Raw genomic sequence first — 12388 nt, 5'->3', positions numbered from 1 at the left:
AAAGACTCGCCCTGCAGAATCAGCAAATGCCTCATGCTACTCCGAATGACCCTTGCTCGGAACCAGAATGTCACAGTATTCAGTGCATGTGCACCAACGCGCGACGCAGCAGCTGAGAACAAAGAGGCATTCTACTCCAAGCTTGACCAGCCTCTCCTCACAGATCCCTGCAGTGCACAGACTAATTGTCCTCAGCAACGTCAATGAGCTTTGGGACGATGTAATCGGGAAAGAGGGAGTAAGGAAGCAAAACTCCGATGGCACTCTTCTTCTGACCAAAAGCCATGAACACAGCCTCCTCATCACCAACGCACTGTTCCGCCCAAGGGACAAAAACACGACAATGTGTTAACACCCACTCTTTAAATGTCATTGTCAGAGTGAGGGATTGGAAAGACGTTAAATTCATCCGCACCAGGGCAGGAGCCGAAGGAGATGGGTGACAGTCTGTACCTTCTGTGCCACCTCCCTGACCACTGCAGCCACTTTGAGGTCCGCGTGCTGCAGCCCAGAGAGTCTGGGAGTACATGAAGGATCTGGTGGGTCGTGCCCTTTTCACCACCAGCCAAGTGATATCTGGGCGCTTGCTGGAAAATTGAATCATAGCACAAATTGGAGGAACAACATCTCATCTTCAGACTAGGCACTTTACAACCTTATGGACTTAGTTTTGAGTTCAACACTTTCAGACTGTGAACTCACTCCCATTTCTTCCCTTTCTTTTGGTTTCACTTGTTGTGTTCTCTGTCGCTGTGTCCTCTCTCCCCTCCGCCCATTCTGATGGGACTGTCTGTTCTTTCCAGTCTGGCAGTTAAACACACCATTGTTCTGCCATTCTCACATTCCAATCACTGAAGTCTGCGCTATCTGCACTATCTGCACCCTTTCTCCCCCAGCATTCCCACCTCCACACAATTGCGTAAATGTTGTCCACTCCACACTTCATGTCTGCTCTAATGAAGAATCATCTAGACTCAAAATGTCAGCTTGCTCTCTCTCTGTGGATGCTACCTGACCTGCTGTGATTTGCAGCACTTCTTGTTTTGAGGAGACACAGGGAAAACTGTCCAAGCTTACGCCTCTCCATTTTGGGTAAACGCATGTAAGATTCTCTGGGTGTTGTTGCATGTAGAACACATCTGGCCCATTCACCAGCCCTGTGCCACTGCAGTCACCTGAGCCATCTTTCACTTCATCTGGCTGCCAAACATGGACTGTCTAAAGGGACACCATGTGCAAAGATCTGGATAAGGGGAGAAAGAATATACTCAAATCTGCCCTCATCCTGATGGCCTCCTTTGTGTGTGGTTGCATCAAGCTGTGCATAGACCCTCGGTACGCAAACACCAAGTATCATTAAGTACAGAGGTCCTACCTGCCCCAGTATTACAACGGATGAGTCTGTCCTCATTGCCTGTGTTCTCGAGACCTGCAGGAGAAGGAGAGAATGTATCCTGTCAAGATAGTAGGAACTGCAGATGCTGGAGTCTGAGTTAACAAGGTGTGGAGCAGGAGGAACACAGCAGGCTGAGCAGCTTCAGAGGAGCAGGAAAGCTGGCGTTTTGGGTCTGGACCATTCTTCAGAAATGGGGAAGAGGGGGGTCTCTGAAATAAATAGAGAGAGGCGGGTAGTGATAGAAGGTGGATAGTGGAGCGGCTGGGTGTGAGAGAAGACAGACAGGTCAAGAAGGTGGGGATGAAGCCAGTAAAGGGTGAATTTAGGTAGGAAGTGGGGGTGGGGGTTGGTCAGTTAGGCTGGAGGAGCAGATCAGTAGGAGAGAAGACGGACAGGTCAAGAAGGCAGGGCTGGCAGGGATGCTGGTCTTGGGATGAGGTAGGGGTGGGGATATTTTAGTAAAGGAGCTAGTAAAGTTCACATTGAGATCATTGGGCTGTAGGCTTCCAAGGTGGAATATGAGGTGCTGCTCCTCCAGTTTCTGGGTGGCATCATTGTGACACTGGAGGAGGCCCAGGATGAACATGTTCTCCAGTAGTAGGAGGGGGAGTTGAAGTGGCTCGCGATTGGAGGGTGTTGTCATTTGTCGCAAAACAAGAGGAGGTGCTGCACAAAGTGGTCTCTGAGCCTCCGCTTGGTTTCCCCGATGTAGAGGAGGCCACATTGTGTACAGCGGATGCAACAGACCACATTAGCGGACGTGCGGGTGAACATTTGTTTAATGTGGAAGGTATTTTTGGGGCCTGGGATGGGGGTGAGGGGAGAGGTGTAGGGGCAGGTGTAGCACTTCCTGCGGTTGCAGGGAAAGGTGGCGGGGGTGGTGGGGCAAGTGGAGAGTGTGGAGCGGATGAGGGAGTCACAGAGAGAGCAGTCCCTCTGGAAGGCAGATAAGGGGGCGGGAAGGAAAAATGTCCTTGGTAGTGGGGTCAGATTGCAGATGGCAGAAGTGGTGGAGAATGATGTGATGAATCCAGAGGTTAATGAGGTGGTATGTGAGGACAAGGGCAATTCTGTCTTTGTTTTTATTGCAGGGAGTGGGTGTGAGGGCTGAGGTATGGGAAATGCAAGAGATGCAGTTGAGGGCGTTTTCAACCACTTGAGGGGGTGAATTGTGGTCCTTGAAAAACAAGGACATCTGGGATGTCTGGGAGTAGAACGCCTCCTCCTGGGAGCAGATGCAGTGGAGGCAGAGGAATTGGGAATAGGGGATGGCATTTTTGCAGGAAGGTGGGTGAGAGGAAGTGTAGTCTAGGTAGCTGTGTGAGTCAGTGGGCTTGAAATATCTATCAGTTTCAAGGTTGGTTACCAGAGATGGAGATGGAGAGGTCCAGGAAAGAGAGAGAGGTACCAGAGATGGTCCAGGTGAACTTGAGGTTGGAGTTAGAGGTGTTAGTAAAGTTAGTGAAATGTTTGAGCTCTTTGTGGGAGCATGAGGCGGTGCTGGTACAGTCATCGATATAACGGAGGAAGAGGTGGGAGATAGGGCCAGTGTAGCTCCGGAAGAGGGATTGTTCTGCAAAGAGGCAGGCATAGCTTGCGCCCATGTGGGTACCCATGGCCACCCCCTTTGTCTGTAAGAAGTGGGAGAAGTTGAAGGAGAAGTTGTTGAGAGTAAGGACGAGTTCAGTTAGGCAGATAAGGGTGTCGGTGCAGGGGGACTGGTTGAGCCTGTGGAAGAGGAAGAAGCAGAGGGTTTTTAGGCCAGCTGCATGGGGAATGCAAGTATACAGGGATTGGGCATCTACGGTGAAGATGAAGTGTTGGCGGCCAGGGAATCTGAAGTTTTGGAGGAGGTAGAGGGCTTGGGTGAGGATGCAGTCCACTTGGGATGATCCGTTTCTGCAGGCACTTACTGAGAAAGGCAATGTGGCTGTAGTACCTAGTTTGCTTCTGTACGTGGTCGAGCAGTTTCAGGGACGAAGAGACTACCAAACGATTGCAGTGGGAGAGAGATCCACTGAGGTCTTTCCAGAGGATGGAGGGTAACTTCTTCAAGGTAGGTGTCCTTAGAAGAGACTTTGTGGTGGGGTTATAACTCACTCAGAGATAGTAGTATCCTGTTGAGTTGCACATTCCAAGGTCCTGAGGGACATACAAAAGCTTGGGGCAGCTGTTGACAGTGGGCAAACACTGCTGTCTAATGAATTTCTGCTAAAGCATAACAAGGGTCTGTTCAGTGGTCAGGCCCTTTCATTGCCCCAAAACAATTGTAAATAGTTTCCTGCATAATTAGAAAATGCCTTTGTTTTTGTAACTGTGCAGAGGCTCTATTCAGGTCCCAACATGTCGTTTATTTTCTTCTCTACAAAGACTATATTCAACTATTTTAATACCTTTTGTAGGAAGTCATAGATAGTTTTAGATGATTTTATGAATAAAGTAAATTTTTGCAACAGAGAAAAAAAAGACAACTTGCGAGCAGAACCCGATGTTATAGTTTTTCAAGAGAAGGCCTGTATTTTGAAGCAAAATAAAGTGTGCCATCTTTGCATATTTCGCTGTGTACATTATTTTTTTGACTTCATGGCCGAGGGCAGCCAAGCTGGAAATCTTTTAGGTAAAGAACCTCTACAAATTGCCCTTGTCTATTGTCCTTACTGCTTAAAATTTTTCATGATTTCCTACTCCTTCCATCAGGTACAAGATATCACTACAGAATCTTCACAAATAAAGGAGAGGGGACAAAATCAGTAATGGCAGGGTTTGCATCAAAGGATACCCCAAACTCTGTTAACTGCTATTTTATTTGCTGATCGTGCCCCTCAACAGGGAAGCATGAATGGGCCCACAGGGGCTCCCACATCTCCATGCTCTTGGGGAGATGTAAAAGCAAATGCACGTTAAATATCAGGGCTTTGTCACTGCACTGTATGTTCAGCCTGCCAACAAAACATCACATCAATAAACTGTACCGACTAGCCTAATCAGGTGTGATTGATTTTTGTAGCAACAGGAAAGAAACCTGCATCAGCATCGCAAATAAACCTCTGCCAGTAGTCCACTTCAACAGGGCAAACTGTAACATACCATTCTGAGGCCCTTCTGTATTTTCTCTCAAAAAATAGCCTTGCAATTTTGGCGATCAAATTTCATGCCCTAATGTGTATCAAGTGGCTATCTATTGCAGCCAGAGGAAGACATCAGGAATGTCTCATTCTATCTTTTACACTTTCCATAATTGGCATGGAGAGTTTCTTGCTAGGTAGAGATGACAGGTCAAGATTATTGCTGTTAAATGCCTTGTTGATGGCCCAACTTGCCTTATTAATATTCAGCTTTTGTTCTACCAAATTTGCCAACAGGCCAGAAAACCCCAGCAGAAAACCAGAGCAGGTACCTGGCAGATTAGGCTTGCTGCTGTATCCAAATGATTTTCATGTTGCACCTTAGGGCATAATTCTTGTGTACCAGCCATATTCATCTCTCATCCACAGATGCTTGCATTTAGCATTTGCCAGCACATTGCGACTATCATGGTGCCTGTCATGCATACTTGCTATGAGGTGCATTGGTGCTTAGCCAGATCCAAAAGCTATCAGCACTGCCATACTGATGTGTTCTTTGGTGCAGACACATACACACGCACAGGTTGCTTGTCGAGCTAGTAAAATGGGACCTGTCTGAGGGAGGGGGTCATCCTGCTGGATGGCACATATTAGCTTAACAAGTACAGCACATGCCAGCTAACTATTTGGCAAATACACTGCATGTGTATTCAACCACATCTGACCAGTCCATGTCAGAAACTGGTGAGGATTGAAGGTGTGATGCCAGGATTCAAGAGGCAGGGGGATGCACTTCAATGTGATGGGTCTCCACATGAAGGTACAGGTGGAAATGGGCTATTGGAGTCCTGCGAATTAAAGAGGATATGGGTGCTCTGGGTGGTGTACCTGGCGATTAGGGTCCAGTGCTGACGTTGTCCATCTCAAGCTGCTTTCCTTGCCATCACTCTCTGTCCTCTAGATGTGAAGTGCTACTTGAAAACACCTGGGTCGATGCCCAAAATGAGAGGAGTAAGTGTCTGTTTGATGTGAAAGAGTGAGAGACCCATATTTGTAGGATACAAGGACATTGTAGCAATAACTATATTAAACAGCTGTTTGCAAAGCACAGCTACATTTAATTTGCAATCATTTCATCACCCGTTTGTGGAAGTGCTGAGGGCTCAGCTGCTAGTCAAATGTAATTTGCAACATGCCATTGGTGCTAGTCAATTGAGCTTAAGAATCTCAGTAATGTGCAAATGAATAGCAATAACCTACAAAAGGCCGATGCTGGCTGAAAGCGGATCATTAATTATGCAATTTCTAAGAGTCCTCTCTGAGCTATAGAACGTCACTTCCTCATCCATCATCCATCACTGAATGCAATGAGTTGCTGCATAGGCACAGCCTGAACATGGATGGATGATGGGGACATGGCCTTCATCATCATAGCGAAGTATATCTCACAATACAGTGATGCATACTCAGTGACTTTTTGGAGATCTAAGAAGCACCTTTCCTCCTCTGATTCCTACTGTAGTCAATTCCCAATGACAGCCTAGGGTCCAGATGCTGATGGCACTGTGGCTGACTATCTAAGAAGGCGAAGACAGGTACAGAAGGACCAAGTCCGATGGAAGCTCAGGAGCAGCAGCAGGCCACTGTAGTGGATGAGGAGCACCCAGCTCAGGGAAAGATTGCTGTTGTAGGGCCACTCAGGATGTGTGGGGTGTGCCCAGAGTATACTGGCCTCAGATCCATTTCCTGGAGTAAGCAAGGCGTAGTCCCAATGCAGGCTCTGTATGACCCAGAATACTATGACAGAAATGTGCTGGATGCTGGAGCGGGTCCTGAGGGCTGCAGGAGTTGAGGGCCACCCTCAGTGTCTGTGAAGGTGACTGCTGATTCGAACTAAGATAACAAAGTGTGGACCTGGATGAACACAGCAGGCCAAGCAGCATCTTAGGAGCACAAAGGCTGACGTTTCGCGCCTAGACCCTTCATCTTCATCTTCATCTGTTGAAGCGTCTAGGCCCGAAATGTCAGCTTTTGTGCTCCTAAGATGCTGCTTGGCCTGCTGTGTTCATCCAGCTCCACACTTTGTTATCTTGGATTCTCCAGCATCTGCAGTTCCCATTATCTGCTGATTTGAACTTCTATGTTACTGCCTTCTTCAAGGATCAAAGAGTGATCTGTGTGGGATCTCTTAGTGGCTCAAAAGCATCTGATAGTGCCATCTGTGTAAGATCACACTGCATTCTATTTAAGAAAATAAGAAATAGGGAGCAGGAGATGGTGGTCAAGAATTAAGGAGTCAGGAGGTTAATTACTCACAGCAGAATTTCTTGCCTATGACCGCACCTTTAGCCATGGTTTTGAAATAGGGTGGTCCAGTTTTGTTTCTGTTCATTGGTAACTGCCTGAATGTTGAGAAAAAGTGATTCAGCGATAGAAATGTTCAGTCAAATGAAAATAGATCTATGTCATTTCCTGGCAAGAATATTAAATTTCCAAGAAGCAATCCAAGAAATGGGCATTGTCTGGGTCTCACTGCATATGGACGTGGGCTACTTCAGTATTGTCAGTGTTGCAAATGATGGTGAACGTTGTGCAATCATCAATCCACATATCTATGTTTAAACTTGTGACGGAGCAAAGTGCATTGACAATGCATCTGAAGATGGCTGGGCCCAGGACACGACTCTGATGAACTCCTGCTATAGTGACCTTGGGCTGAGATTACTCCAGCTAGGCAGAGTTTCCTCTGATTTCCAATGACTCCAGTTTTTCTAGGGCTTCTTGTTGCAGCTTTTCGTCAAATGCGATTGTAGTATCAAGGGCAATTACTCTCTCCTCACTTCTGGTGTTCAACTCTCTTGTACTTGTTTGGATCAAACCTGTAATGAGGTCAGAAGTTGAGTGGTCCTGGCAGAGCCAATGTATAGCATAAGTGCCTTTTGAAACCCCCTTCTATCTTTTGGCTGAGGATGTAGAGCAGACTGATGTTGTGGTAATTAGCCAGGTTGAATTTGTCCTGCTTTTTGGGGACAGTCCATGCCTGGATAATTTTCTAAATGTCTGAGTATATGGCATAGTTGTAGTTGTACCAGAACAGCTTAGGTAGGAGTAGACTATTTCTTGAGCACATGTAGTACTATAGCAGCATGTTGGTTGGTCTACATCTTGTATCCAGTGCCTTCAACCATTTCCAATGCTAATGTATCACCAACGAAGCTGCTGAGCTTCAATTTTTCCCTTTCTCAGCCATACAGTGATACTATTTGCAGATTATATTGAAAATTGAAAGGTTAAGTCATTCAGTTTCTACTCAGTGATATGCATAGGAAGTAGGAGAGAAGGTTCAAGATAGGTTATTTTGGATTCCAATTTTGCATTGAACTATGGAGTGAAGTAAATTAGCATCAGATCATAAGATCATATGACTATAAGACCATAAGACATAGGAGCACAACTACAGTCCTTCAACCCATTGGGTCTGCTCTGCCATTCAATGAAATCCTGGCTGATCCGATAACACTCAATTCCACATTCCTGACTTTAACCCTTGAATCCCTTACTGATTAAAAATCTGTCTGTCTCAGCCATAAATATATTTAATGACCCAGCTTCTACAGCTCTCTGTGGTATAGAATTCCAGATGCACTACTCTCTGAAAGAAGAACTCTCTCCTCAAGTTTGTGTGACTCATTGTTCTGAGATTATGCCTTCTGGTCTTTATTTTTTAAGTCTTGGGAGTTTAGAATAATGGGAACGGAGGTCAGGGCAGTTGAATGTTCCTCCTGCAGAATGTGGGAGGTAAGGGTCACCACTAGTGTCCCTGCTGACTACATCTGCAGGAAGTGCACCCAACTCCAGCTCCTTGAAAACCGTGTTAGGGAACTGGAGCTGGAGCTGGATGAACTTCGGGTCAATCGGGAGGCAGAGGGGGTTATTGAGAGGAGTTACAGGGAGGTAGTCACTCCTCAAGTACAGGATAAAGGCAGATGGGTTACAGTCAGGGGACGGAAAGGGAACTGGCAGGCAGTGCAGGAATCCCCTGTGGCCATTCCCCTCAACAATAAGTATACTGTTTTGGATACTGTTGTGGGGGATGACTTACCAGGGGAAAGCAGTGGGGCACAGGTCTCTGGCACAGAGTCTGTCCCTGCTGCTCAGAAGGGAAGGGGGAAGAGGAGCAGAGCAATAGTCATTGGGGACTCCATAGTTAGGGGGACAGATAGGAGGTTCTGTGGGGACGAGAGAGACTTACGGTTGGTGTGTTGCCTCCCAGGTGCCAGGGTGCGTGATGTCTCTGATCGTGTTTTTGGGATCCTTAAGGGGGAGGGGGAGCAGCCCTAAGTCGTGGTCCACATTGGCACCAACGACATAGGTAGGAAGAGAGATGGGGATTTAAGGCAGAAATTCAGGGAGCTAGGATGCAAGCTGAGAGCTAGGACGAACAGAGTTGTTGTCTCTGGTTTGTTGCAAGTGCCACGTGCTAGTGAGGCGAGGAATAGGGAGAGAGAGGAGTTGAACACGTGGCTACAGGGATGGTGCAGGAGGGAGGGTTTTGGATTCTTGGATAATTGGGGCAGGTGGGACCTCTACAAGCAAGATGGTCTTCACCTGAACCAGAGGGGTACCGATATCCTGGGGGCGAAATTTGCTAAGGCTATTCGGGTGGGTTTAAACTAATTCAGCAGGGGGATGGGCACCAAAATTGTAGTTCGACTATAGAAAAGGTTGAGAGTAGGGTGGTCCAAAATAAAGTTTCAGGAAAGCAAGATGGCACCAGCAAGCAAGAAGTTGGTTTGAAGCATGTCTACTTCAATGCCAGGAGCGTCCATAATAAGGTGGGTGAACTTGCAGCATGGGTTAGTACCTGGGACTTCGATGTTGTGGCCATTTCGGAGACATGGATAGAGCAGGGACAGGAATGGTTGTTGCAAGTTCCGGGATTTAGATGTTTCAGTAAGAACAGAGAAGATGGTAAAAGGGGCGGAGGTGTGGCATTGTTGGTCAAGGACAGTATGACAGTTGCAGAAAGGATGTTTGGAGACTTGTCAACTGAGGTAGTATGAGCTGAGGTTAGAAACAGGAAAGGAGGGGTCACCCTGTTGGGAATTTTCCATAGGCCTCCAAATAGTTCCAGAGATGTAGAGGAAAGTATAGCAAAGATGATTCTCGATAGGAGTGAGAGAGACAGGGTAGTTGTCATGGGGGACTTCAACTTTCCAAATATTAACTGGGAACACTGTAGTTCGAGTACTATAGATGGGTCAGTTTTTGTCCAGTGTGTGCAGGAGGGCTTCCTGACACAGTATGTAGATAGGCCAACAAGGGGCGAAGCCACATTAGATTTGGTACTGGGTAATGAGCCTGGCCAGGTGTTAGATTTGGAAGTAGGTGAGCACTTTGGTGATAGTGATCACAATTCTGTTATGTTTACTTTAGTGATGGAAAAGGATAGGTGTATACCACTGGGCAAGAGTTATAGCTGGGGGAAAGGCAATTACGATGAGATTAGGCAAGATTTAGGGAGCATAGGATGGGGAAGGAAACTGCAGGGGATAGGCACAGTAGAAATGTGGAGCTTATTCAAGGAAAAGCTCCTGTGTGTCCTAGATAAGTATGTACCTGTCAGGCAGGGAGGAAGGTGTAGAGTGCGGGAGCCGTGGTTTATGAAGGAGGTGGAATCTCTGGCCAAGAGGAAGAAGAAGGCTTATGTTAGGATGAGATGTGAAGGCTCAGTTAGGGCATTTGAGGGCTATGAGGTAGCCAGGAAAGACCTAAAGAGAGAGCTCAGAAGAGCCAGGAGGACACATGAGAAGTTGTTGGCGGATAGGATCAGGGTAAACCCTAAGGCTTTCTATAGGTATTTAAGGAATAAAAGAATGATGAAAGTAAGATTAGGCCCAATCAAGGATAGTAGTGGTAAGTTGTGTGTGGAGTCAGATGAGATAGGGGAAGGGCTAAGTGAATATTTTTCAACAGTATTCACTCTAGAAAATGACAATGTTGTCGAGGAGAATACTGAGATACAGGCTACTAGACTAGGTGGGATTGAGGTTCACAAGGAAGAGGTATTAGAAATCCTACAGAGGGTGAAGATAGATAAGTCCCCTGGGCCGGATGGGATTTATCCTCGGATCCTCTGGGAAGCCAGGGAGGAGATTGCCGAGCCTTTGGCATTGATCTTTAACTTGTCATTGTCTACAGGAATAGTGCCAGATGACTGGAGGATAGCAAATGTGGTTCCCCTGTTCAAGAAGCGGAGTAGAGAAAACCCTGGTAATTATAGACCAGTGAGCCTTACTTCAGTTGTTGGTAAAGTGTTGGAAAAGGTTATAAGGGATAGGATTTATAATCATCTAGAAAAGAATACATTGATTAGGGATAGTCAGCACGGTTTTGTGAAGGGAAGGTCATGCCTTACAAACCTTATTGAGTTCTTTGAGAAGGTGACCAAACAGGTAGATGAGAGTAAACCGGTTGATGTGGTGTATATGGATTTCAGCAAGGCATTCGATAAGGTTGTCCACAATAGGCTATTGTACAAAATGCAGAGGAATGGAATTGTGGGAGATATAGCAGTTTGGATCGGAAATTAGCTTGCTGAAAGAAGACAGAGGGTGGTAGTTGATGGGAAATGTTCATCCTGGAGACCAGTTACTAGTGGTGTACCGCAAGGGTCGGTGTTGGGTCCACTGCTGTTTGTCATTTTTATAAATGACCTGGATGAGGGCATAGAAGGATGGGTTAGTAAATTTGCAGACGACACTAAGGTCGGTGGAGTTGTGGATAGTGACAAAGGATGCTGTAGGTTGCAGAGAGACATAGATAAGCTGCAGAGCTGGGCTGAGAGGTGGCAAATGGAGTTTAATGCAGACAAGTGTGAGGTGATGCACTTTGGTAGGAGTAACCAGAAGGCAAAGTACAGGGCTAATGGTAAGACTCTTAGCAGTGTAGATGAGCAGAGAGATCTCGGTGTCCATGTACACAGATCCTTGAAAGTTGCCACCCAGGTTGACAGGGCTGTTAAGAAGGCATACAGTGTTTTAGCTTTTATTAATAGAGGGATCGAGTTCCGGAACCAAGAGGTTATGGTGAAGCTGTACAAAACTCTGGTGCAGCCGCACTTGGAGTATTGTGTACAGTTCTGGTCACCGCATTATAAGAAGGATGTGGAAGCTTTGGAAAGGGTGCAGAGGAGATTTACTGGGATGCTGCCTGGTATGGAGGGAAGGTCTTACGAGGAAAGGGTGAGGGACTTGAGGCTGTTTTCATTAGAGAGAAGAAGGTTGAGATGTGACTTAATTGAAACATATAAAATAATCAGAGGGTTAGATAGGGTGGATAGGGAGAGCCTTTTTCCTTGGATGGTGATGGCGAGCACGAGGGGGCATAGCTTTAAATTGAGGGGTGAAAGATATAGGACAGATGTCAGAGGTCGTTTCTTTACTCAGAGAGTGGTAAGGGAATGGAACGCTTTGCCTGCAACGGTAGTAGATTCGCCAACTTTAGGTACATTTAAGTCGTCATTGGACAAGCATATGGACGTACATGGAATAGTGTAGGTTAGATGGGCTTGACATCAGTATGACAGGTCAGCACAACATCGAGGGCCTGTACTGTGCTGTAATGTTCTATGTTCTATGGTCCTAGACTTTCACACAAGGGCATTCCACTCCCGCACATCCCAGATGTCCTGCTATTTCAAGGACTGCAACTTCCGTCCTCCCGTGATCGAAAATGCCCTCAACTGCATCTCTTGCATTTCCTGCACCTCTGCCTTCACATCCCCTCCTCTTAACAAAAGCAAATAGAGAATCCCCCTTGTCCTCACGTATCACCCCACTAACCTCTGCATCCAACATATCATTCTCTGCCACTTCCGCCACATACAATCCGACCCCACAACCAAAGATATGTTTCCCTCCCCACC

This window comes from Stegostoma tigrinum, chromosome 17 (genome assembly GCF_030684315.1).
Source record: "Stegostoma tigrinum isolate sSteTig4 chromosome 17, sSteTig4.hap1, whole genome shotgun sequence".
NCBI classification, from domain to species: domain Eukaryota; kingdom Metazoa; phylum Chordata; class Chondrichthyes; order Orectolobiformes; family Stegostomatidae; genus Stegostoma; species Stegostoma tigrinum.
Note: the sequence above shows the minus strand (reverse complement) of the source record.